Raw genomic sequence first — 6601 nt, forward strand, 5'->3', positions numbered from 1 at the left:
GAAGTAAGCGCCAGAAGAAACTGAAGACTATAAAAAGAATTAATTAATTAATATTAGTGTTATTGTGTTTGATTATTTCTTTGTTTTGAATTTTTAATGATGACATTTGATAATGCAAATCCAACTTTTGTTTATTTGTATTATTATTATATTATTATTTCCTTTCTTTAAGATTCAAATATTTAAATAACTGATATTGAAATGCTTTGCCGCTCGAATAAATAATTTGAAAACATGCTACACATTTCAATCATATTTTTTTTAGCTAATCTATCTATATGCAATATGTTTTATGCTAAAATGAGTTAAGTTTCATATTTAATGCTCACATATCATTATTATTATTATTCACTAATCATATCTGCATAAAGTGTGGCGTATCAATCATTTTTCTACTCAGACTTATGTATGATTCGAAAAAAAATTATATCAACTGTGTCTAACTTGATCAGAGTTGTATATTTCATCATCACTACTGCTGCAGATCACTTCTGCATAATATATAATCATGTGTATATTATGCATACAGTATGTTATTTCTTTACAACAGGTCATACGTTCAAATCTCATTATAAATAATCTTGAAGATTATGGCTAAAGAAAATGTTTGGAAACGATCACGAGATACTATAATTAGATCACATATATCTTATTAAAAAAATCGTCTTTCTCAAGTAATATGTATAAGGAAAACCCGATACAGTGTTATTTTTTTACACACATATTATCCACATTTCTTATAATTGTTAGGGGATGAGAAAGTTATTTTATGATAGGACGGCTCTTGACTTGGAATTGAATCCAGACGTGTGTATTTTATTTTTTAAGCAAGCAGGCATGCCTATCTTAAAAACATTGAGAATAGCTTCAGCATTACTACTCCATTTGCTGCTCAATGAAGGTTCTTGGCTAGTGTTAATGTTAATTAATTTAATCATTTCTAAGCTTAAAAGTTGAAATCCCACTCTGTCACTTATAATATTTTCTTAAATGTAACAAGTTTCCACCATTTGGTTAAAGCTTAGTCAATACTCAACAAATGAATGACTTATTTAATGGACTCGCTACAAACTTATACTTGTGGGTACCTGCATAATGCGACACCCAGTCGGCCACTAATACATCGTTAAATAACTCGTTAATTCTGTTTTACAAATATATATATGTATATGTCGTGCAAGACATATTTGTTAAAAAAAAATTTGTTAAATAAAAGATGTGGCTATTGTAGAGGAAAGGGCCATAAGTCCATAACAATACAGGGTGTCAACAAAGAATGGTACACAAATTGCTTATATCAAACTGTTGGATCAAATTTACCATTTAATTATAATTACTCGTATTATTTTTTTTTCGTCAATGGATGAATTACAAGGTGGTAACACCACTTTTAACAGTCAAGTTCTTGGAGACTAATAGAGAGTGTTAGAAGCATGTCATTTGAATATATATATATGGTGGTGACAGTACTTGTATGTTGTATGCTGCATCTATTTGTTGTTTTTGGGTTAGCATTGGTTTTCTTCTTAGTATAAATATTTTACATTTGGTCACTGTATTTTTTATAACTATGGATTTATGGTGATGAATTGAAGTATGTAAGTCTTTACTAAAAGATCAAAAAAATGTAAGAGTTAATTTTTGGAGAATTTGTTTAGGTGTTTGCTGATGAAATAAAGTCTCCAATTTTGTTGTATGGATAAAGGAAATAAACGGGCTTAATATGAATGGGCTTAAAAAGGGGTTATGTTTCCCGCAGCATTTTTGTTATCCCTATATATCGAAAGCGAGGAAACCGTAAAACAAAGAAAGAAATCCCTAAATTATTGATTGATCGATGGCATTAACACAAGAATACCCAAAAGAAACTGAAGATGGAGAAATTTTTTTTTTTTTTAACCTTAAAGGTGAATTTCATTAATATGCACAAAATTTACAAGATTTACAAAACAAATACAAGGAATGCATGGACACAGCCATGAGTCCATGACTCACACTAATCCAACTAACCTATATTCAAACAATCAAAAACAAAACAACTTCAAAAGAAAACAATTCTGCCTGCAATTCTAACAAAATGCAAAATGAAAACACAAATCCAGCAAGCTTTATCTAAGTGCTAGAATGAGACCAAGTAGCGTCATCTTTCACCGCTCACTATTCTCATTCGCACACACTTAAACAAAGCAAAACAGACCTCAACAAGCATTCCTAATTACTCAGCAGAAGTACCAGTATCATAAAATCTCCTTTAACAATCTGCAGAGCTTAGATAAATTTTTGATGAGAATTTTTTGTTGGTTCTGCAGATAAAGATAGTAGGGTACGTACACTACTATACTATACCCTCCTTATATGAAATTATTTCATCTATACTCACTTCTATTTTAATTTTTGATGAGGGTTTTTTTTTTATATAAAAAAATTTAGTACGAGATGATTCGCGAACAACAAGCAACCCGAGTAGCTCTTGAATGTAAGCTGCTTAAAGGTGCCTTTTCTTTTACTGCAATTCATCCACCACACCAGCGACTACAGTTTAATTTTATATTATATTTTATTATCTTATTAATCAATAACTAAACAGTTATTAGTATTATAAAGACCCAAACACCTACCATACGATAAGTATACATTGATGGTGGTGTTTTTGCCGAATGTGTATAGACGACCCTCTTTTAATCATATATAGCTGCTAGCTACGGTTTATTTATCAATTCCTAATTATGATCCTGCCCTTTATAACAACCAATCAAGTTATATACAATCGATCATATGTATGGATGGATGAATATATAATTTGTATATATATCATGACATCAACAAAGTTGGACCCTGGTTGATGGCCGTACGTTAGATTTATAATTATATATCAGCATCTCCTCCCAATTGTGTACGTACATTGATGTTTTAAATGTACAGATTGATTCAACATCACGGCCGGTCCTTAGCAGTTACTTAACAGAGGATGGAAGATACATCGACCACTACCTGGTTGCTGCGTGCGCTGTCCATGAGTTGTCCGCTCTTGCTCTCGACAAAGATGGTTTTTTTCTGGACCAACGACGGCCTTCTTAACCAGCTACATTATCAACAGACTTTCCCCAGGCCCAAAACGAAGAGGACCAGCAGCTTTGAAGGAGATCATGATCATGCATGGACTCACGCATCCAGGGCTTTTGCTCTTGTTAAGATGGAACACAATCTCTTAGCCACGAAGTTCACCTTCAAAGTTGATGTATATATATTCAATTTCTTTGTCAATTTAAATGGTAGTATATATTAAGGTTTGTTATATCCAATCTTTTAACTACCCTTTTTTATTTCCAGAGGTACTGGGAACAGCTATTCCCATCCATAGTGTCATAAACTACAGGCCTTCGATTCTTGTCCCAGGGATCATCGCTTTGTAACCCAGATGGCTCCGTGCAGCTTGTATGTCACTGCCTTGTTTTATAGCAACAAGCATATATACATGTCTTTGTGAAGAAATTACTTAAAACTTATATATAAACGAAATATTATTCGAGAGGATCTAACGATAAGAACACAAAATATAGAAATAGCCATATGATTAATACTTCAAGGATAACAATCTTAATGCAAGAAACGTTTAAATGAACAAACCCTAAACCATTTTAAACAATCACATCGAAAATATCTGGTGATGTGACACAACGATAACAAAGAAAGAAAACGGCAGAGAATGTTATTGATCTAGGAATCCTAGGTTTCCTTTTAAGGATAAATAAGTTACATCTAGCATCCTTCAACTTTCCTCTTCTTCTCTATTAGTCCTTTTGCTCCAAGATTGAGTCTTGAACAGCTTGAGTCCCTTCACTTCTTTATTTCTCAAAACCTGCACAGTTCTGATAATAACAATAAGAATAAACAAAAGATATATCATTCAATTAAGCTATATAATTAACACCCCCTTATAGCTTAATTGTGAAAAACATCATATAAACCCAACTTGTCACAAAGAAACTGGTGTTGACTAATTGAAAGTCCCTTAGTGAGAATGTCAGCCACATTCTCTTCGGATGGAATTTTCACAGTCTCAATAATGCCATACCCAATTTTTTCTCTTATGAAGAAGAGATCAATTTCGAAGTGTTTAGTTTTTTCATGGAAAACTGGGTTTGCAGCAATCTGGATAGCAGCCTTGCTATCACAAAAGATTGGGACAGGAAGGTCTCTTTTAACACCAAATTCATCTAAAATCTTAAGCACCCAAATGATTTCACATGTTATAGAAGCTAAGGCTCTGAATTCAGATTCAGCAGAGGATCTGGAGATTGTGGCCTGCTTTTTACTTTTCCAAGAGATAAGTGATCCACCAAGGAAGAGTGAGAAACCAGTGGTGCTCTTTCTTGATGTGATCTTCTTGGCCCAGTCTGCATCAACAAAGCCAGAAAGGGAAAGAGTGGTGCCTTGTTTAAACAAGACACCCTTACCTGGGGAACTTTTGAGATACCTTAGCACTCTCATAGCCAGCCTTAAGTGAGATTCAAGAGGATCATGCATAAACTGACTAAGAATATGAACTGCATATGCTATATCTGGTCTAGTGAGGGTGAGATAAATCAGTTTCCCCACTAACCTTTGGTACCCACAAACATTAGACAGTGGCTTGTCACTGCCATTATCATCACAAGGTTTAGGATTGGGTTCAATAGGGGTCTGAACAGGTTTACAACCCAAAAGTCCAAAGTCCTTAATAAGATCAAGAGTATATTTTCTTTGAGACAAGCACATACCATTCTTTGTATCAATTGCTTCTATGCCTAAAAAATATCTCAATTTACCAAGGTCTTTAATTGAAAACTTTGTGTTCAAAAATGTTTTGCATTTATTTATTTCTTCCTGATTGTTTCCAGTTATAATGATATCATCAACATACACAAGTAACACAATGAGCACATTATCAAGATTCTTAATGTAAAGGGAGTAATCACTCTTACTTTGAGTGAAGCCATGCTCAATTAAAGTGGAATTCAATTTTTCATTCCACTTTCTTGGAGCTTGCTTAAGCCCATAGAGAGATTTGATCAACTTACATACCTTTGGATTAGAGGCAGAATGATATCCAGGAGGAGGTGTCATATAGACATCCTCATCAAGTTCACCATAAAGAAATGCATTATTAATATCAAGTTGATAAATAGGCCACACATTATTAACAGCCAAAGTAATTAAGCACCTTATAGTAACCATCTTAACAACAGGAGAAAAAGTCTCATCAAAGTCAATACCAACTCTTTGGCTGTAGCCTTTGGCAACAAGCCTAGCCTTATACCTATCAACATCCCCATTTGACTTGTACTTGATTTTGTAGACCCATTTGCAACCAATGGGCTCCCTATTAGGTAGGAGATCAGTAAGGACCCAGGTTTTGTTTTTATACAAGGCCTCAATCTCATTGTTCATAGCATCAACCCAAAGTGGGTTTTGTGATGCTTCCTCATAAGTGTTAGGTTCACAGTGTTTACTAAGATTAGCAACAAAGCATGCAGTTTCAGTATCTAACTTTGAATAACACACAAAGTTTGAGATGGAGTGTTTGGTCTTAGTGTTCAGCACATAATCATCAAGGTTTTTTGGAGTTTTAACAGTTCTATTAGACCTTCTAGGTATCACAGGACTGTCAACCCTTTGAGTTAAATTGGAGGGTTCACCATCAGAGTTACCCTCAGAATTAGTGTCATCATCCCAGGATGTTGCAGTGGGTTCAGGGGGATGTAACTCCCTGGCAGATTCAAGTGTACTGCCTTGGTGATCCATGGTAGAACCAGGTGCACTGCCAAATGGATCACCACCACTACCTTCATCCTCAGATGGATGTTTTCTGCCTTCATCATTGGGATTTAGAGCATTAAGGTTATCCTCATTATTATCAGGGGTGAAATCAAAGAAAGGTAAAGGACTTTTATTTTGATCAGATCTTAAAAACTTGCTAGACTCACTTGCCATTTTTAGAGGAAAAACATTTTCATAGAACTTGACATCTCTTGAAAACAAAACCCTTTTATTATCCAAACTAAAAAGTTTGTAACCCTTTTTTTCATTGGAGTAGCCAATGAGAACACACTTTTCAGACCTAGAAGCAAACTTATCATGATTATTTAAAACTGTTGAAAAACAAAGACAACCAAAAGCTCTTAGATGGGAGAAATTAGGTTTATTTTTATAGATTAACTCATAAGGGGACTTTCCAGATAGCACATAAGAAGGTAACCTGTTGATTAAATAAGTGGCAGTCAGAATACAATCAGACCAGAGATATAAGGGCAACCCCCCTTGAAACATAAGAGCTCTTGCTACATTTAGCAAGTGTCTATGTTTCCTCTCAACAACACCATTCTGTTGAGGAGTATACACACAAGAGGTTTGATGGATAATACCATTCTGATTTAAAAAACTGTCCATTTTTTGGTTAATAAACTCACTTCCATTATCACTCCTAATTATTTTGATATTCCTTTTGAATTGATTTTTCAGTAAATTGTGAAAGATAACAAGGTTTTCAAAAGTTTCATCTTTGTTTTTTAAAAGAAAAACCCAGACAGCTCTGGTGTGATCATCAACTACAGTGAGAAAA

The sequence above is a fragment of the Erigeron canadensis genome, chromosome 6, assembly GCF_010389155.1.
Source record: "Erigeron canadensis isolate Cc75 chromosome 6, C_canadensis_v1, whole genome shotgun sequence".
Taxonomy (NCBI): domain Eukaryota; kingdom Viridiplantae; phylum Streptophyta; class Magnoliopsida; order Asterales; family Asteraceae; genus Erigeron; species Erigeron canadensis.